This window comes from Canis lupus, chromosome 15 (genome assembly GCF_048164855.1).
Source record: "Canis lupus baileyi chromosome 15, mCanLup2.hap1, whole genome shotgun sequence".
In the NCBI taxonomy this organism is placed as follows: domain Eukaryota; kingdom Metazoa; phylum Chordata; class Mammalia; order Carnivora; family Canidae; genus Canis; species Canis lupus.
In genome coordinates, this window is record NC_132852.1 from 19,359,253 (window position 1) to 19,381,164 (window position 21,912).

Here is a 21,912-nt window from a genome sequence, read left to right on the forward strand (position 1 = left end):
TGTATGTTGATTTGAATCTCCTCATTATGAAAATAAGTCAGAAAAATAAATAAATGCCTCTGTAAGATTAATACTTGGCTTTAGTGCACAGGTTCTATACGGGCACACCTTATATTATTGCATTTCTTTCAGTGCGCTTTGCAATATTGCATTTGTGTGAATTGAATATTTGTGGTAACTGTGTTGTGCAAGTCTCTAGGCACCATTTTTTCCAATTGCCTGTGTTTGTGTCACATTTTCATAATGTTTGCAATATTTCAAACTTTATTTTTATTACTATATCTGTTGTGATCTGTGATCAGTGATCTTTGATGCTACTATTGTAATTTTTGGGGGTGCCGTTAACTGTACATTGTAAAATGCCAAATTGAATCAACAAATATGCATATTTGGACTATTCCACTGACCAATCATTTTCTATCTCTCTCCTCCCTGAGCCTCCCTATTTCCTGAGATACAACAATATTGAAATTAGGTCAAATCATAATCTACAATGGCCTCTAAGTGTTCGTCTGAAAGGAAGAGTTGCATGTTTCTCACTTTAAATCAAAAGCTAGAAATAATTAAGCTCAGTGAGGAAGGCATGTTGAAAGCCAAACCAGGCTAAAAGTTAGGCCCCTTGAGCCAAACACTTAACCAGGTTGTGAATGCAAAGCAAAAGTTCTTGAAGGAAATTAAAGATGCTACTCCATGAACACGTGAATGATACAAAAGTGAAACAGCTTCCTTGCTGATATGGAGAAAGTTTTAGTAGTCTAGACATATGATCAAACCAGCCACAACATTCCCTCAAGCAAAAGCCTAATTCAGAGTCTAGGAAGGCTGAGAGAGGTGAGGAAGCTGCAGAAAAAAAGTTGGAACCTTCAGAAGTTGGGTCATGAGGTTTTTGGAAAGAAGCCATCTTCATAACATAAAAATGTAAGATGAAGCAGAAAGTGCTGATGTAGAAACAGAAGCAAGTTATCCATAAGATCTGGCTAAGATAATTGATGAAAGTGGCTACACTAAACAACAGATTTTCAATGTAGACAAAATAGCCTTCTCCTGGAAGAAGATGCCACCTAGGACTTTCATAGCTAGAGAGGAGAAGTCAAATATTGGATTCAAGGCTTTAAGGACAAACTGACTCTCTTCTTACTGGCTAATGTGGTTAGTGAGTTGAAGTTGAAACCAGTGCTCATTGACCATTCGGAAAATCCTAGGGCCCTAAAGAATCATGCCAAACCTATTCAGCCTGTGCTCTAGAAATGAAAAAACAAAGCCTGGATGACAGCATGTCTGTTTACAACATAGTTTATTGACTATTTTAAGCACACTATTAAGACCTACTGCTCAAAACAACAACAGTAACAACGAAAGGAGATTCCTTTCAAAATATCAGTGCTCACTGACAATACACCTGGTCACTCAGAGCTGTGATGGAGATGTGCAATAATATTAATATTGTTTTCATGCCGCCAAACATAAGATCTATTCTGCACCTGATGGATCATGGAGTAATTCTGACTTTCAAGCCTTATTATTTAGGAAATGTGTTTGGCAATGCTATAGCTGCCATAGATGGTGATTTCTCTAAAGGTTCTGGGCAAAGTAAATTGAAAACTTTCTGAAAAAGATTCATCATTTTAGATGTCATTAACAACATTCATGATTTATGGGAAGAGGCCAAAATATCAACATGAGCAAGAGTTTGGAAGAAGTTGATCGCAACCCTCATGGATGACTTTGAGGAGTTCAAGACTTCAGTAGAAGAAGCAACTGCAGATGTCATGGAAATAGCAAGAGAACTAGAATTAGAAGTGGAGCCTGAAGATGGGACCAAATTTGCTGCAATTTCATGGTAAAACTTATGGATGAGCAAGGTAAATGGTTTCTTGAGATGGAAACTACTGGTGAAGATGATGTGAAGATTGTTAAAATGGTAACAAAAATTTAGAATACTGCATAAACTTAACTGATAAAGTAGGACTATCACCAATTTTGGAAGAAATTCTAATATGGGTAAAATGCTATCAAACAGATCATATGCCATAGAGAAATCATTCATGATAAGAAGAGTCAATCAATGCAGCAAACTTCATTTTGGTCTTATTGTTTAAAATTTCCTCAGCCACCCCAACCTTCAGCAACCACCACCCTGATCAGTCAGCAGCCATCAACTTAGAGGCAAGATCCATGACCAGTAAAAAGATTACAACTTGCTAAAAGCACAAATGATGGTTAGCATTTTTAGCAGTTTTTTAAAATAAAGTATCTACATTGTGTTCTATGACATAATACTATTGCACACTTAATACGCTGCAATATAATGTACACATAACTTATACATGCCCCAGGAAACCAAAAACCTCATTTGACTTGGTTTATTGAGATACTTGTTTTATTGTGGTGGTCTGGAACCGAACTCATAATATCTCTGAGGTATGCCTATACATTTCTCTAAAGCTGTGTTCACTTCCACATTTGATTATTGTATTTATGATTTGATATCAGCTTTGAACCCCATGATGCCATAGATTTTTTTCAGCACCTGCTAGAACAATTGATTTTGCTGTCAGAATTATGAAACTACCTTTGGCGTGTAAATAATTTCATTCTCATTTGTACATAAACCAGATAGGAACAACCTGAACTTAATCACCTTAGTTCAGATATTTCTGTCTAGTTGATATTTGTGAGTTGTTTTACAATTTGGTCTTGAATTTATAAATTTGTATTCATTCTTACAGTTACTGACTTACTATTCTACTTCACATGATGCCAGGAGTCTTGATTCACTAGCTGCCTTATTCATCTATGTTTGTAGCCTAATTAATATAAGCTAGAGGGAAGAAATGGCAGTCAGCATGAGTCTAGAATACAAAATTTACAACAGCAAAAGTTTTGAAATAATTCGTAGAGTATATCATGGAGTAACAGATATACATAGTTCAAATTCGTTATTATTAACCAATATATTCTATAAACTAGGAGACATTTTTAAATGTATAACAAGTAATGATGATTCCATTCAACAGAAATATATAATTAACGTGTCAGGAAAATCGTCTTTATTTGCATTTTTGCCAAATTTAGAGACATTATGGAGGAAGAAGGAAATGTTTATAATCACAGAAGTGTATATAAGCCCGGAGGGTGGTTTCTGACAAGGAGGAGGACTTGTATCACCTACAAATGTTACCGTCATAGCTGTGTGGAAACACAACTGTGGTCTTCCCCCTCAAACTCCCTGGGCAATAGTCAGTTCACCATCACTGGTAGCACTCACCCACCTTGATCAGAGGAGAAACTGTATGCCACCGTCAGAGTCCATCACGTGGGAAGCTATAGGATAGATTAAATGGATTATTTGGCATTTTATTTCCAATGTCTGGTACAATGTCCAGAACACCAACAGATATGCTCTACAGATACTCACATTCGATGTGCACTTCTTTTCCAGAAAGGAATCAAATTCCTAGAGCTTGGCTTATATGGTGGTTAATTTATTTATTTGGGCACAAATCAGAAGCAGTGTCTCAGTACAGTTATCTAGACAATCATTTCAAAATGCTCTAATTCCCTCATCCTCGTTAGTCAAAGCCTGGTCTGTCAGCCTAGAAAAGCACTGCATTACATCACATGTGACAGGATCTACTGTGGGGAACCAGCTGTAGAGCTTATCTGAGAACCAAATCCAGTCCACAGCACACTGGGGAGAGGTGAGGTCCTGAGTCAGCACACTGACTCTTGACCACATTGTTCTCCAGATACAGCTCCTCCGCTCCCCACTCCTTGAGTCAATGCCTCTTCTTTTACCTTTTGAAGTAAACATGTTTTTCTCTGCTTCCAAAAGTTAATCATTCCTATAGCCAATCTGCTAGCTCTCTTAAAATCTGGGGGAGACAGCCTCGGGGTAGAGTCTAAGTTAGAGTCCATTCCGAGTCTGAGTCTGAATCCGAGTCTTGTTTCCCCTGTTCCCCATTTTAAAATTCAGTGAGACTTCGAGTCTTTCTTCATATAGTCTCCTCCAACTACCCTGGCTCCATGGCACTCTACTACACATAATCACAAGCAGAGCACCTAGATATATGAGCTCTGAAATCAGATGATTTAAGTTGGGACTTGCCTCTATTTCTTATTAAGCATGGAATTTGGGGGCAGATTATTACATTTTGCTAGGCCTTGACTTTATCACATCTATACTGGAGGCAGTGAGTAATAATAGTCTTTTCCATACAGTATTAAGTATTAGAGAAATAACACATATTCTTCTTCTGCCGTATGCTATGTATAGAACAAACATTAGTTATTATTAACTTACCTAATGCTAATAAGGGCCAATAATATGTACACGAAGATTTTTCTATAATTACACAATGTTCCACAATTAATTTCAATTTAACATCATGGAACTCTCTTACCTCTAGCTGTCAATATGATAAGCATGAATTATGTACATAGGTATATTATTGTTGGTAGGGGAGATAGGATCCCTCTCTCTCATTTAAATCTTTCTTTTCTTTCATTCCCTCCCATCTCATTTTGTCACTGGACAAACCTGAGAGGAGGTCCTTACTCTGCTCATATTTATTAATTTATTCATCCAAATAGCCCAAAAGCAGTATCCTTGGGGTAAAGGGCCTCTCTTACAGCAATAATTGTACGGTTTAAGCACCCTGGACTTAGGCTTGAATGAATGCCTCCATTGTGCCAGGGTACAATAGATCAATGCGTGTTTTCCCTGTAATTCTCCGAATCAGTATCTTTGTTGCAATGGAATCTAAAGTAGCACAGTGGCAAAGCAGAATGGATCCATAACACAGAGGCCAGTAGATTGACACTGTTCTCTGCTGCAATCCCATCTTCTGCCAAGAGGACTTCCCTCTTTTCCCTTTTGCTGTCTTGGGTACCTAGCCATGTTGCAGTCATAGTTTTCTGTTTTTGCCTTCATCTGGTCTTCATGTGCCAATGGCAGACCATTTTGGTCATTATGGAGAAAAGGAAAACCTCACTTTCTCTGGGAATGCCAATTTTCCTGGGATCAGGGTCCCACACACAATTAGGTCATTTGGCCGATGGCCCAGGTATGGGTAGTCAAGATCTGTAGTGACAAGATTCAAGACCTTGGGCATGGTAGTAAGCTGTAGCACTAGATAATGCTCAGGCACATTGGCTAGAACACTTAAATGGAAAGAATATGGGACTACCAAATACTTCTCCCTGTCCCCTTTATTTCTCATCTGTATTGGAACAATTGGCCACCATGATGTACAACTCAATAGCCTTAGAGGTCAGGAAAGCACACAAGAGTGCAGCAAGCAGCAGCATGGCAAGTAGCAGCATAGTAGAAGGCCTAGGTCACTACCCTTCTACCATCCCTGCCCTACTCTTATGAGAAAGTGGGTAATCATTTTTAATTTTTCTCGTGGTAACCTAGAACTCAGCCTTTCTGCAAAACCTTAGGTCAATGAGCTACTTTCCTGAATGATGTTTGGGTGATTGCCCCAAATAATCTATCCCCAGTCACCTGCTAGACACAAGATCCTGGGATCTTTATCTTTGAGAACTCTAGCCTGACCAGTGCAAACAGGACTCAAGAGCCCACCATTTAAGACAATATGTTATCACTGCCCCCAGCTCCTATTGATATATCAGCCTCTCATCACACTCTGTATGGGCTTGTCAGGCCTCTGCTTCAGACTTGGTGGCAGGAGTCCCAGAGACCACCTGGTAGAAACAGGCCTCATCCAACAGCACCTCATGCATGATATAGTCAGTTAACAATAGTTCTGACATAGGGGATAAGGAGGATGCTTTTTTTTTTTTTTTAGGAGGATGCTTTTGAATGAAACAGATGACAGCACTGGGAGGGTCAATAGAAGTGCAAGCAAGCTAAAGCACAAGCCAGCCAGCAATTAGTCTGTCCCAGGAGGCCTTCTCCCATATTAGGAACCAGTTCATTAGAGAGTGAGTTAAAGCTGTCTGGATGTCCTCCATCGTGGTTGAACCATGCTGTCCATGGCATCACAATCTTCTAGATGGCTGGGACAGACCTCAGTATTCAAAAAACTAGGCACCAATTTTACTTACAAGACATAAATTTATAGTTATAGAAAATTATTTTTATGTAGATTACTGAAAACTGGGTTTATCTTATGTAGCAAGAAAATACAAAGGAAGCAAGAAAGGAAGAGGAAAAAGAGGAAGAAAAATAGGAAAATACTTTTAAATTAGGCATATGAAAATGTTTACCTTTAAAATGCTACTTTAGGGCAGCCTGGGTGGCTCAGCGGTTTAGTGCCACGTTTAGCTCAGGGTGTGATCCTGGAGACTCGGGATCGAGTCCCACGTTGGGCTCCCTGAATGGAGCCTGCTTCTCCCTCTACCTGTGTCTCTGCCTTTTTCTCTCTCTCTGTGTGTCTCTCATGAATAAATAAATAAAAATCTTAAAATAAAATAAAATAAAATTCTATTTTAATACATAGTTTTTTGCACTTTTACCAAAGAACATGACAAATCTAATTTCTGCATAAGGAATAGATTAAGGTCCTAATATTTTACTATATTTAAATTTTTTCCATAAAAGAATCCATGAAGCTGAGAGGAGCAGTTGTAAAACAAGCTCAGTACTGTTGAGTTGTTTTTGCAGTTTGAAGGTCAAGTGAAGGCCAATCCGATGAGTAGGTTGAAATCTTCATTCACAGTGCATCTCAATGGGAACATTGTAAGAATTTGGCTTTAAATTTATATGATTGAGGACTATCCCACACACTGTAGGATTTTTAGTGTCCCTGGCTGCATGCGCCAAGTATTGGTGGCCATCCTGTGCTCATTGTGGTATCCAAACAATGATCCTTCTACAACACACGTGCACATTTCTAAATAAAGGCCAGAAGCAGGCAGTACTACAATGTTCAAAGAACCCTGTTTGGAGCCACTGCTTTGTCCAAATTCCTTTTGGATATTTCAGCTAGTTTACATTCCTCCTAAAGTATGACAAGTCCTAAACTAATACGCCTAGTTTATAGTCCTCCTGTAAATTCACATATCTTTGTTTCTTCCTTCATGGGAAGGCAAGGACTTTCAAAGCAGTTATCTCAAGTACGTTTCATGCTAGTCAAAAAATCAAAAAACTTAAAAGAAATTCTAATGTTTACTGAACACAACCAATAACAACTCTCAAAGGAGAGACATGGATTTAATCACTGTTTCTTAGTTCATTGTAACAACATATAACATCTCCAAGTGATATACCTAGTTTCTAGTGTAGATGTCTTAGACCATTTGTAAGTAATATTTGACCTTCTCTATATCAGAATCTTTTCAGAACCTAAAGGTGTCTTATTAATGGCTCTATTATTCTTTGTTTTCCCTGGAAGCATCAGCATCAGACCACATTTAAAGTAAGTGCTAAAATGTTAAGAAAAGTTGGATCCTGAGGTTTGGCATGTGAATGTAGGATTTAAATAAAATGTTAAACCGAATACTTTCATTATCACATTGTACTTGCCTTTTCATTCAACAAAGATTCCCTCACCTCTGGACATTTCATCTTGCTGATTTAAAAAGAAAGAAAATTACCGGTTTTTGTGTGTTTTATGTTTCCTCACCCCCAAGATTGTTATTACTTTTTACAAATTGAGTATAAATAGAATCATAGGTTTGCAATACCATTAATATTAATCTCTATACTACCACCATTTATTTATTGGATCAGGAAAGCTCTGTTATTGAAATTGTGAAAGAAAACTGAGACTCAGATGATTACAAAAAAGGGGCTTTGTCCTTACTAATGGACTCGTTAATAAGGTCAGGGTTACCGATACTGAATAAAAGTTTAAATTTTAATTGTGCCTATTATGTTATGACTGAGTTTGCTATCCCAAGACCAATCAATTCTATTCATTTCAGTTTCTGCCCATTAAGTAGAAAACTCAGAACATAGTTACAATCTTTTGTGTGCATTTATGATAACGTGATGAGACCATATTCAGCTGGAATTTGCATCTCACAATCTTCTATTAACCCCTAAAAATGCCATAGATTTTCATATAAATACAGTAAGGAGACAATTTAGGATAATATACTTGATATACAATCTTTTATGATGTCACAATGAGGCATCCTGAGGGAAGTGGAACAATGAGGAAAGTTTTGTTGAGGTGCAAGTTTATTTTTTTTTATTTTTTATTTTTATTTATTTATATTTTAAATTAATTAATTTATTTATGATAGTCACACAGGAGAGAGAGAGAGAGGCAGAGACACAGGCAGAGGGAGAAGCAGGCTCCATGCACTGGGAGCCCGACGTGGGACTCGATCCCGGGTCTCCAGGATCGTGCCCTGGGCCAAAGGCAGGCGCTAAACCGCTGCGCCACCCAGGGATCCCCTGCGCCACCCAGGGATCCCAAGGTGCAAGTTTAAGCAGGTTTTTCTTGCCCTTCTTGATCCACACTGCCCAATAAAAATATAATGTGAGTTGTAGATGTGAGCTTAAATTTTTTTAGTGCTAAATAAAAAGCAATAGTGAAATTAATTTCAATGGTATGTTTAACCCAACAGATCCCACATCCCCAATTTTCAACTAGTAATCTCTGTATGACATTTAGTGAGATGCTATAATGTTCTTTCTTCATACTGTCTTTGAAACCCTGTGTGATTTTATATACATAGCACATCTTAATTAATACTACTTATATTCCAAATGTTCAATAGCCACAAATGGCTAATTCGCTACCTTACTGGACAGTGTGGCTTTAGATTTTTCTACTATAAAGATAAGGAAAAGGAAACTCAAGGGTAAATATCAAAAGGGAAGGAGAGAAATAAAAACAATAGAGTCAAATATATTTCTAATATCCACATCATTGAAAGTTTGGTTCAGTTTCCTTCATAGAAGGAATTCTGATGGATTCAAAACAGCTTTTCTTAGGGGCTCAGCAGACCGGAGTGGAAACAAAGGCAGGAAGGGAGAAGAAATTTCAGCTGCCCTAAAAGGCAACACATTATACTGAATATTTTGGATAACAATGAGACACGCTAACAACCCTTCAAGAGATCATAATCAGAAACTGTTTTAGTTAATTTACAAGATAATAAGAAACTCAGATTTTAGTCACAAGAATGAAATTCACAGTTTTAAAATACAAAAATAAATGACAGGGATCCCTGGGTGGCTCAGCGGCTTAGCGCCTGCCTTCCGCCCAGGGCGTGATCCTGGAGTCTCAGGATGGAGTCCCACATCGGGCCCCCTGCATGGAGCCTGCTTCTCCCTCTGCCTGTGTCTCTGCCTCTCTCTCTCTCTGTGTCTCTCATGAATAAATAAATAAAATATTTAAAAATAAATAAATGACAGTTTAATACGTACAGATTTTAGGCAAAACCATAGAGCTCAAATGTCCAGATGTATCATGGAAAAAATGTAAAAAATTTCAAATTCAAATGGATATTAAACAAAAACCAGTTAGTACAAAATGTTTACCTAGTGGAATCTTACTGCTGTTTTTTAATCATTCAGAATACAATTTCCATATTGAACTCTGTCTTGTTTCAATGAAATGTGATGTATGATATACTCTTAGCAGTAAAAATGTTGAGAAGACTTTACAGATTTATCTCTTAGCTTTCACCAAATAACAATAAATCTATATTCTCTGAAGGAAGTACAATTTAAGACAATGCCAAAAAAAATTTTAAGAATTATACCGGAAAATATAAAAACCCATGAAAACTTTCTACTTATTAAAATGTTTTTCTACTATTGGTAAAAAAAAATTTAAACAAAAAATGTGAAGGCTATAAACATAGAGTAGTTAGAGATCTGGCTTATGAAGTGTAGACACAAATGACAACAGAATTGCCAATGACTAGTTAGAAGAGATAGTATTGATTTAATCCTTGAGAATAACTAAGTATGTTCAAGTTCCTAAGTGACCTATCATTTGATGAGCACCAGAAAATGAAAAGCGACATTTTCCTCTAAAAGAATAATATATTGCTCTGAATAGATAACGTGCATTCAAATAACTACTGTAAAACATTAGACAAAACTACATTATATATGTCATTAAATAATTAAGCATCACATTTGGAACTTCCCATAACAAGTTCATGACACTGATGAAGTTTTTCAATCTCCTCAAAATCTTTCTAAAAGACAAATTTAAAAAAATGGACTTAAACCAAAGTAAAGCAAACACAATATAGCACAAATGAGCTCTTTGACCACATAACTGATAGAAAATATCCCAAAGTCCAAGAGTGCTCATTGTTGTGGTTGACATAGCAACAGGACTTGGGCAAAGTCAGATATTTTATGGCGGGAGAAGAGGCAGTTAAAGGATACTATTTTCAGCCCCAGAAGAAAAAAAAATGTCAATTAATACTCATCCTAAACCCTTTCTAAAGCATGAGAATGACCAACAAAATGAGGAATATTCCCTAATTTTCCAGTAAGTGAAAAAAATTATACACAACCTCCATACAACTAATAGAATGATCAAAACAGAACAACGACACCACCAAATGCTGGTGAGGATGTAAGAAGAGAACTTTTATTCATTGTTGATAGGAATGCAAAATAGTATATAAACTTTGAAAGACATTTTGGTAGTTTCTTGCAAAACCAAACATACTTATATTATATGATCCAGCAATTATGCTCCTTGGTATCTACCCAAACAAGGTAAAAACTTGGTATCTACCCAAACCAAAATTCACACACAGATATTTATAGTAGCTTTATTCATAACTGCCAAAATTTGCAAAAACCAAGATGTCCTCCAGTAGATGAAAGGTAAATGAGCTGTAATACATCCAGATAATGGAATAATTTACAACACTGAAAAAATTAGCTATCAAGTCATGAAAAAACATGGAGAAAACTTAAACTTACTAACCAAAAGAAGTCTATCTGAAAACAGCTACACAATTTGTGATTCCAAGTATGTGACGCTATAGAAAAGGCAAAACTATGGAATAGGGAAAAGATAAATGGTTGTCAGGGGTTGGGAGCTGAGGAGAAAGGTAGAGCACAAGGAAGTTTTAAGGCAGTGGTACTTTGTGTATTACCTTAATGGTGGATATAGGTCATTTTATGTGCACAATTCCAAAGGGAACCCCAATGTAAACTATGATCTCTGGGTGATAATGATGTGTCAATGTATGTTCATCAGTTGTAACATGTGTGCCATTCTGGTGAGGCTTTTCAATCATGGGGGAGGTCAAACAATTGAGTGAGGGCAGGTGGTAGAGGGGAAATCCATACCTTCCTTTCAATTTTGTTATGCACTTAAAGCTGCTTGGAAAAAATAAAATCTATTAAAACCAAAGTACACCCAGATTTGTGAGGATCAAGGCATGGAGTGTAACGGAGAAATTCAAAAATACCAAGTAGATACTACCTTGAGAAGGACAGAACCAAAACCTGAAGGAAAACTACTGGGAATAAAAATCCAATGGTGCAGGGCACAGCTCTAGAGGTAAGAGAGCAAGAATGGTTAGAGCATGAATAATGGAAGAGATGTGGAGAAAACAAATTATAGAAACTACTGAAATAACAAAATATAACATCTAAACCTGAGGGCACTGTCTTGAAAGGCAAGGTTCATAAAACTCTAGAGTAGATAGAGACATTGTCCTGAACCTTACTTAGCTCTGAGAAATAAATCAGGGCTAGAGAGGAAAAAAAAAATATATTTCAGTCGTCCATGTTCACAGGAGAGGGAGGAACCTCAAAGCTTAAAATCTAAGGAAGTTATCCTACTGTGCATCCCCTGCTCACCTCCATAGGAATCTCCTCTAAATATCTCATGAAAGTCTGTCTTATTATGCCATAGTGTGTGGGGGGGAAAAGAGGGAGGTATAAGAAAATAGCAACATACCAAAAAAAAAAAAAAAAACCACAGGAACAAAGTATGTGAATAATTACAATATTGCAAAATGAGCTAAAATAAAGAACATCATAGAAGTTTGAAAATAATTGGACAGTCACAATAAGCTCAGAAATGAAATAGTTAGACAAAGATACGAAATGAGAACTGATTGATCATATGAAATAATTAAGATTAAGACAGAATCAAATTTATAATGACTTAATTTTAAAAAGCTCAAGAATGAATCACATCATGGAAATTCAGTAAGGAAGATAGAAGAAGACAAGGATAAAAATTGAAAAAAAAGATAAATATATTTGGAATATCAAACAGAAAGCCAAAGAAATGGAACAGAAAAAAATATATATGAAAAACTGTCCTGAAAAGTCTTAAATCTATAGATAATTATACCAAGTAATTGGAAAATTTGACCAGGATATTAATAATGATATTTAACATAATATAACAATTGGATTTTGTCATCTAGGCACCCCTGTCAAAAATGTATATTATTTAAAGGGAGAAAAAATCAAATTGGCATCAGATTATTGACAACAATATTAAATGCTACAAAATGGAGCAACATTTTTTATATTCTCAATGAAAGAAAAGATGAGCTGAGGACTTTTTATACCTAGCCAAATTATCCTTGAGATTTTGCCGCTGAGAAGAATGTTAAGAATATATAAGAATTCAGGAAATACTGTATTCATCAGCCCATTCTGAAGAATCTATTTATCAATATGGTTCACAAATCATGAAATGAAGAGATGTTTCATGTACAAATGTCTTCAGTAAGCACCAAATATATTTAATTATAGAATTCACCTTCAAAAAAGTATATGAGAGTAAAAAAAAAAAAAAAAAACTGGTTTTCTACAACTTAACAGCAAAAGACAGACATCCCACTTAAAAAGTGGGCAAAGGGGGATCCCCGGGTGGCGCAGCAGTTTGGCGCCTGCCTTTGGCCCAGGGCGTGATCCTGGAGACCCGGGATCGAATCCCACGTCGGGCTCCCAGTGCATGGAGCCTGCTTCTCCCTCTGCCTATGTCTCTGCCTCTCTCTCTCTCTCTCTCTCTCTGTGTTACTATCATAAATAAATAAAAAATTAAAAAAAATAAAAATAAAAATAAATAAAAAGTGGGCAAAGGATAGACATTTCTCAAAGAAGCCACACAAATGGCCAATGGGAACATTAAAAGATGTTCAACATTATCATCACATCAACAGCCTTTAGAGAAATGCAAATCAAAACCACAAATAGATATCCCTTCACAACTTCACATCTACTAAGATGGCTCAGCTAAAGCTGAACAAACACTAGCAACAACCAGAAACAGAAAATAGCAAGTATTAAAAGGATGCAGTTAAATTAGAACCCTTGTAAATTTGGGATGGGGTGGGGATGTGATACGATCTAGCTACTGTGAAAAACAATTTGATGATTCCCCAAAAAGTTACACATAGGATTACCATATGACTGACCATTTCCACTCCTACCTGTATATACCCCAAATATTTGAAAATAGAGACATAAACTCTGTTATGTACTTGTACATCATTGTTTGTTGCAGCATTACTCACAAGAGCCAGTAAGGTGAAAAAAGTCTAAGTGTTCATCAATGGATGAACAGAATTTTTATATGTGGTATATACATACAATGGGAAATTATTAAGCCATGAAAATGAATAAAGTTCTGACACATACTACAATATGCATAACCTTGAAAACATGCTAAGTAAAATAAATCAAGCACAGAGAAAAAACATTTGCTTATAGATTCGAGTTGGCTGTGGCTGGAGACAGGGAGAAATGAAGAGCTACTGTTGAATGGTTTCAGAATTCCTGTCTGGAATGATGAAAAAAATTTAGAAATAGAGAGTTGTGATAGTTAAGTACACTGTGACTGTATTTAAAGCAATGAATTGTACACTGAAAAATGGTTAAAATAATGCATTTTAAATATATGTCTATGGCGATGAAAACTTTTAAACAGTGGGTATTATAAACTCTATTAAGATAGTAGAATTAATAAAATTATTAAATACAGAATGGGAAGAAGTAGAATTAGAATAGTCATGGATTGCCATGTAGATGTTGGCTGGTAGGAAAGTATCACCTCTTGCATCTGACAAATCAAGCCATAGGAGCTTAAATAAATTCAACAGAACAAAAATTTCTAGGTGTGCTACTCAGCTCTCTTCATGGAATTGTTTATCACTTGAATCCTGGCTTTGGTTGCCCTTTCCTTTTATCTGCCATCTCTGTCCCTTTGGCTGTTAGAATCATTTGCCTGGTTGTCATTTCTAAAAATGGATGTATTACAAGAATGAATTGTTCTTGAACAACTAAAAATATCTTTTTTTGCGGTCATATAGAATGAATAGTTTTCTATCTTCAAAATTCTGGGCTTCAAAGAATTTTCCCTCAAACTTTGGATGCGCTCTACTGTCAGCTGCCATGTATTTTTGCCAATGATAAGTCTGATGCCAGCCAAATGCTTATTTCTTTGTAAGTGGTCTGTTTTGTCATTTTGTTTTGTTTTGTTTTGCTTTTTTTGGGTTTCCCTCTCCTGTCTGGATGTCCTGAGAATTTTCTATTTAAAATCAGTGCATAGGGATCCCTGGGTGGCTCAACAGTTTACCACCTGCCTTTGGCCCAGGGCGTGATCCTGAAGTCCCAGGATCAAGTCCTACGTCGGGCTCCTTGAGGGAGCCTGCTTCTCAATCTGCCTGTGTCTCTGCCTCTCTCTCTGTGTCTCTCATAAATAAATAAATAAATAAATAAATAAATAAATAAATAACAAACAAACAAACAAAATCTTTAAAAAATAAATTGGTGCACGGTATGAATTTTTTCCCTCCTTTTTCTCCCTTTCCATCTTGAAGTCTCATTTGTCTCTGAACTCTGAGAAATTATGTTTTTTTGTTTTTCTTCCTCTTCATCTTTTATTATTCTCTTCCCTTAATTTTCTCTTTTTTTTTTTTTGAAATTTCTATGAATTGAATGTTGAATCTATTGGATTAATCCTCTTTTATTTATTTATTTTTTTAAATTTTCTTCCCCTAATCCCTTTCATTTCTCTGTACTAGGAGATTTTCCTGGACTGAAACTGTAACTCTTCTATTAATTTTTTTGGAAATTACATTGTTTTAAAGATTTTATTTATTTATTCATGAGAGACACAGAGAGGTAGAGACATAGGCAGAGAGAGAAGCAGGCTCCATGCAGGGAGCCTGATGTGAGACTCAATCCTGGGACTCCAGGATCACATCCTGAGCCAAAGGAAGACACTCAATTGCTGAGCCACCCAGGTGTCCCTAGAAATTACCTTTTAAATTGCCAAGAGTTCTTTCTAACTCTCTGTATCTTTAATTTTTGTATATAATGTTTATAAGTATAAAATCTTTTTCAACTTTTCTGAGGATACCTAACTGAAGGGTTTTCAGCTTTGTTATGACTGTATTTTCTAACTTATTTCTGGTTATATGGATATGGGCCATCAATTAGCAAGTGCTACTTTAGGGTTATCAGCTGTATATTGTATTACCCTTCCTCTCACACCACTAAAATGGTGACGCTCCATGCTGAGGAATAAAACTGAGGAGCTTTATTAAAAATTTTTTTAAAAGCTTTATTATCTGAACCTTATCTCTAAATGTTCAGATGCATATGGTTTAAGTATTCAACTGAAGATTAATTTTTAAAATAATCTTCAATGTGATTCTTATTATCAGCCAGATTTGTAAACTTGATTCCAAGATCCTAGATTGAGGTAAAGTGAAGGAATTTAAGTACTGGGCCATTGGTGTTTTGTTTGCATTCCAGAATTACCAGTGCAGATTATCTATTGCTGGTACTTGTAAATCTACCTTTGAATAAGGTCCTTAAGAAAATCTTAGGCACACAGATATCTAAGAGCCATTAGTCTAATAGATTTCAAGGTTTACCCCAACCTCAAACTCACCACATCCTACTATGAAGAACATAGGGGACATAAGTCAAAGCCAGCTGGTCTGGGAATGCTGCTGGAGAGGTGCTTTCAGAGGGAGGAGGAAAGACGTTGAAGACTATTTGCTTATTCAGTATGTACTCTGAACTATTTTCATAGGATTCCACTTTTAGATCATGGCTATTTGCTTCTTTTGATTCCATGCTATTTTGGAACTCCCTTCTCATCTCTTGATATGATCAAAGTGAGCTCTTATCTTGTCTCATACAACACTGAGAAGCCAGGCAAATTCCACAGTCAGGTGTATGGGAAAGGAAGAATATTTAGTCTAGCTTGTAGTTCATACAAAACCATTTCTTGTGACTAAACTGAATTCAGCAGAATTCATCAGGGTTATAGATCTACAGAGCAATTGGTTGTCTCTGTAATAAGTTTAATAAAGAGCATGCAATTTACTTATCTACATAAAATAGCACTGCCCACCTCCATCCCTCTCTAATCTCTCGTGTTGATCCATTCTTATTCATAGCACTTATTACTACCTTACAGAGTATATAATCATTTATTTTTATTGTCTTCTCGCTAACTACAATTTAAATCCTATTCAAAGTGAACATTTGTTTCCTCTCTACTGTACCCCTAGCATGACAGGCCTCCAATAAACATATATTGAATAAATGAATTTACCTTCATATCTTTTATTATGTCTCCTGACGTCCCACCTGGGAATGATAAGTGAGCATAAGATTGGCTACTGATTGTGACCCCAAAAAAATGGACTTTGGAAGAAGATACAAAAGTCCTGATTCTAGCAATAAGCATAGTATCCAACAATCTTAATACCAAAATAAAAGTACAATGTTAAAAATTCAATTTAATAAGGGTTTCTTTAAAAAATTTTTTTAATTTTTAAATTTTTTTTTCAATTTTTTGGTACTGGGATACCCAAAAAAAGAGACAGTTCAACAAGCCTCTTAACTTCTTAAGGAACCAGAGGTACACACATATACTTTTAAGTTTATTTGTGATTATATATGTGCATACTAAATCTAGAACAAGGATGTTGGTACAGAATTTCAAAAATGATTCTTTCCATTTCTTTATGCCTGAATTCTTGAGCTTCATTCTGATAGTCATTTGAAATAATGGATATTTAGTATGAAGGAACTCATTACAGAAACACTGTGGTAGTCTAATGAGATACTTTTGGAAAAAAAATTCGTGCTTGACAGTTCAAATTCATTACTGCTGACAACACTGGCAGCTTAGATTAGTATATACTCTCACACTGAAAATAGTATCTGAAGCCAGGTAAAGACTAAGACAATAAAATTGTTGTGTGATTTCAAAAACCATAGATCATGTTATTTTTCCTTCTGAAAAAAGAGAGCAAAAAGATTGAATTGTTGGCCTATTGCATTGCAAATAAATGAAGCAGAATTTCTAATTTACAAAATTTTAATACAGAGCAAGGTACATGTATGTCATTTGAATTTCTATAATTGTGGTCAGCCATATTCTGAACTTAATGGGATACTTGATACAATTTCTTCCTGTGGTTCCTCATTTAGCCTCCTACTGGCATTTGTTTCCCTTCTCTAATTCCAGAAAATTAAAATCCATCTCTAATGATTCCAGTATATTCTATGTCTTAGGTAGTTCAAGGTTTATCCTCACTCTTAGTGTCTCTGGCCAGGAGAGAAAGACTCTTTATAGGAAACTAATATATGGTCACTGAATCTGAGACTTGGACTCTGAATAGACAATATTATAGGGCATGTTAGGTAAAGATGAGAGCATGCCCTATAAAAAGGCACAAGCCCTACAGCAGCAATTTATGGAATGCTTACAGCCAAATAACTAAAAGCCCAGCTTCATTATACAAATAGTTCTTTGAAATAATGAGAGAAGGTCCCCTAATAAGAAGCTTCTCTGTTGCGGTGTTGAGCTTCTCTAGAGACATTAAGAGCATGAGCTTCCATAGTCAGGGCTCAATTATCCCACGTATAGTCCTTTAAGCTGTCCACTCAGAATACAGTTGTTATCCCAACATTGTGACCATCTCTGCTGCAATATTTCCTGGTCTGAGTAATTACCATTCTCATTTGGCTTCTGAGGCCTTTTGACTTTTCCTACTGTCATCCTAACTGCACTAAAATCTACTTTCAACATACCATCCAGAGGGATTCTTTTAAAACTTAAGTAAAATTACACCACTCTTGTGGGTAGAGCTTCCCAATTTACTGAGAGTAAGTGCCAAGGACTTAGCAAAGTCTTTCCTTCTCCCCTCGCACCACTACCTCTCCACCTTCCCCCCACCACCTAACCACATCATGTACTCCCCGTTACTCCTCTACTCCAGACAGCACCTCAAACACACTGAGCTCCCATTGTAGAGTCTTTGCACTAGTGTTTTCTAGAATGATCTTCCCCTTGTTTATATGCATGACTAATTTCCTTGTCAACCTTAAATCTTTACTTAAAAATCACCTACTCATGAGACCGATCCTGATACCCTATTTAATATTGTACCTGTTCATCTCTATTCTTGATCCCATTCTAGTTTTACCATAACATTTATCACCTTCTAACTTATTATATAATAAAATTATTTATTTTAATTATTGCTTTTATGAACTGAATGTTTGTGTCTCCCCAAAATTCATATTTTAAATCCTAACCCCCAATATGATGGTATTAAAAAGTAATTAGCTCTTGAAAGCAAAGCCCTTATGAATGGGATTGGGGCCCTGATGAGAAGGGACAGGGGAATAAAGGGAGCTTATTTCATATCTCTGCTTCTCCATCACATGATAATATGAAAAACTGGGAACTACTTGCAAACAAGGAAGTGGTCCTCACCAGAATCTGACCATGCTGGTGCCCTGATCTCTGACTTCCAGACTCCAGAACTGTGAGAAATTTGTTACTGATAAACCACTCAGTTTATGATGTTTTGTCATATTAGCCTGAGACAACTAAAACCACTACATATTGTTTTTCTCCCATAAACAAGATAACAATTTACATTAGGCCATTTTAGGGGTTTTTGTTGTAACAGACTTGAGAAGCCCTTTTATCATTCTTAACATATTTCACAAACTCCAGTTTTGCTTAGAGTTTTTTATTTCCAGATACTCTTACAATATCTAACCATGATTTTATATAAGTCTTTAAGTTTTTTATTTACATTCACCTATATATAACAATTAAAGTCTAATTTAATAGGAAGTTCTCCATGCAGTTACTTTTATTTCTTTACATCTTTCTTTCTCTTTCTCTCTCTTTTTTTCCCCTCCCTGGAATTATCTTCAACTGTACTGCCAATGTTATGCTTCTCATTTCCCTTTCCCTTTAAAAGACTGCCAGCTTTTGAAGACAATTTTCTGGTCTAAGTTATATGTCTAAACATACCCTACCCCAGGCAAATTCCATGGACACTCAACATATTTATCATTTATATTTTAACATAAAATTCTCATTAGCATTAGTTAAGTGTGAGAAATGTCCTTAAGTTTTTTCACTACCCAAACAATGAAATTGTCAAAAGGAGGGCAAACATTCCTCACATGTTCAGTGTTAGCAGAATAAAATTTCCAGGAGATAAGTGAATATGTGAGGTCAGCCATCAGCATAGTATTTTCTGTTTGTGAGCTCTATGAGGAAAGCATTAAGCTTCTCCTCCATCTAGCTAGGCAATCTCTACTATTATCTCACAAAAGTTCCGCTTTGGTTTCTCTCAGCATGGCCCCTCAATCATGACCTGTCCATTTTGGTTCTACATGTATTTGTATCTGCCACCTCATGTTCCTTTTAGATCAGATTCTAGAAAAAAATATATATCCCTCTGCTGACAGATTATCATCATGATTTTCATCTCAATGTGTATTAATGTTACATAATATATCATGATCATTTTCCTTTATTAAAATTTAATGCTTCCTTGTGTGTTCTGAGACTATATTCTATGCAGTGTCCCTCTGAAAACTGTGGGGCACTGCCCTACCTATTGTTCTCTTTTCTTTATTTTCTTTAAAAGATTTATTTATTTTAGAGAGAGAGTGATCACAAGCAGGAGGGGAAGAGGGAAAGGAAGAATTTCAAGTAGACTATGCACTGAGCACAGAGCCCAATGTGGAGCTTGATCTCATGTACTCTAAGATCACAACCCTGAGATCAAAACCTGAGATGAGTTGAAACAAAGAGCTGGATACTGAACCAACTACACCACCCAGGTACTCCAATTGTTCCATAGCCTGTAAAGCAGTTTCTAGAAAGAATTCTTCACAAGAGAATATATCTCTAGCTATAAATCTATCATTTTATAACAAATAAAAATTCATACCCACATAGCTAGATTTTGTTATTTGACATCTGCTATGTGGATAATTGCTCGATTCCAATCTCTTCTTCATCATTTCACTGTCATAAACTTCAATTTGAAAAGAGATTCAAATGTCACTTATTTCCCTAAATTCTCTAGTTCTCATTTTAAAATATCAAGGATGTGGAGAATAATAGTCAAAGGAGATAAGCCAGCATCATGCAAACACATTCAAAAACAGAAAGAGTTATAATTTTTTAATAATTGCTCAAAAGCTACTCTACTATCATAAAATACCAATGTAATAGCTGTACTAATGGAAGTATTTATAGTTTTAAAAATCTTTTAGAGATTTGCATGCTACTTAGACTAAATCATGATGAAACTATCAAACATGGGAGGAAACTAATTCTGAGTGGTGGAGTACTGCCAACATTTCACCAATTTTTCCCTAGAGAACAATGAAACAAAGATCATCATTCATAAGAGCAGTCTATCAAAGAGATGTTTAAAGCTTTCAATTGTTAAAGAGTAGATGCTGAAATGACAGGGCTTTAAGATTCCCTCAACTCCCAAAGATCTCTCAAATTTCACATCTAGTGTCTCAAACTCATGGCTTATATCATTCTATTCAGAATTCAGGAAGCTATAACAACATGAAACATGTTCTTCTGCTTCATTGAATTGAATATACTAGTTTAATTAGTTTGATAATAAATTTTTACAGACTCATAATTTCTGGAAAGAATCAAAGACATTTGTCTATTCCACCAAAATGCATGTCTTTCCTAAACACATTGCATTTTGACATTGATATATGGTAGGGATGAGGGGAAAAGACTCATGAGTGACCTTGAAAGGCTTCTCAAGATAGCTTATACTATTTAATTTCTGAGAAAGTTAGACACCAGCATGCTTCAAGAGTTCCTCAATGTTTTCCTGGTGACAGATATACCTCCTGTTGCCCACTACATTCTGTGAGATTTGAAAGTACACAGGGACTGGATCCTTTGCTACCAAACATATTGGAAAACCACAGACATGATTAGACTTGGTGGTTTCATGTGTTTTATCAGCCAGTGACATCATGACAGATGAGAATGTTCTGCCAAGAAAAGTCAAAATTTCCTAACATTAAGGATTTCGCAGACAAATCACATGTACTAAATGTCATTTAATCTATACAATGATTTGAACATAATCCAGACCTAAGGCAAGAAAAAAATTCTCAACCACCAAGCTTGTTATATAGCAAGACATTTGATTTAGAGCAAAACCCTAAGGATTTGCAAACTATTTAAATAAAATAGTTTGATAACTACAAAAAAGAATATGTTCTTCTGTTTTTCCACTATTATCTCATTTGATGAAGCATCAAACTCCCTACTGGGAAAAACAGACAAGAGCTAGTAAATAGTACCTTGCTTTTAATGTTCTTCTTTTATCTGTGAATCGCAAAAGGAATACAGCAATAAGTAAATGAATGGAATGATATATGCAGAGAACAGAGCATTCTACTGAAATTGCTCCTTTTAGAGATAAAACTCTAGGATAAGTTTGTCCAAGGGGAGATTAAAGCAAGTCAGCAGTGTTTCTCTAAGACAAATTGGCATTACACTTCCCAAGGAATGGCTTTTTATCAAGCATAGTCATTTAGATAAAGTATAATCAAACAAATATAAACCTAATACACACTTCCCAATTTTTTTTAACACGAAACTAATCTTTATAGGATCATGTCCAAAAGCAAGCTCCTTAAAAGCTGCACTCTGTGGACAA

The 21,912-nt window shown here is 35.9% G+C and overlaps 1 long non-coding RNA gene across 1 annotated transcript in view; it reads right to left on the bottom strand.

Moving 5' to 3' along the window:
- Window positions 1–3,271: 3,271 nt before the first annotated feature.
- Window positions 3,272–21,912, bottom strand: part of LOC140605490 (uncharacterized) — a 216,019-nt gene continuing 197,378 nt past the window's right edge. The window contains exon 5 of the long non-coding RNA XR_012008138.1: window positions 3,272–3,324. This is a non-coding gene — a long non-coding RNA (uncharacterized lncRNA). The remainder of the gene's footprint in view (window positions 3,325–21,912) is intronic.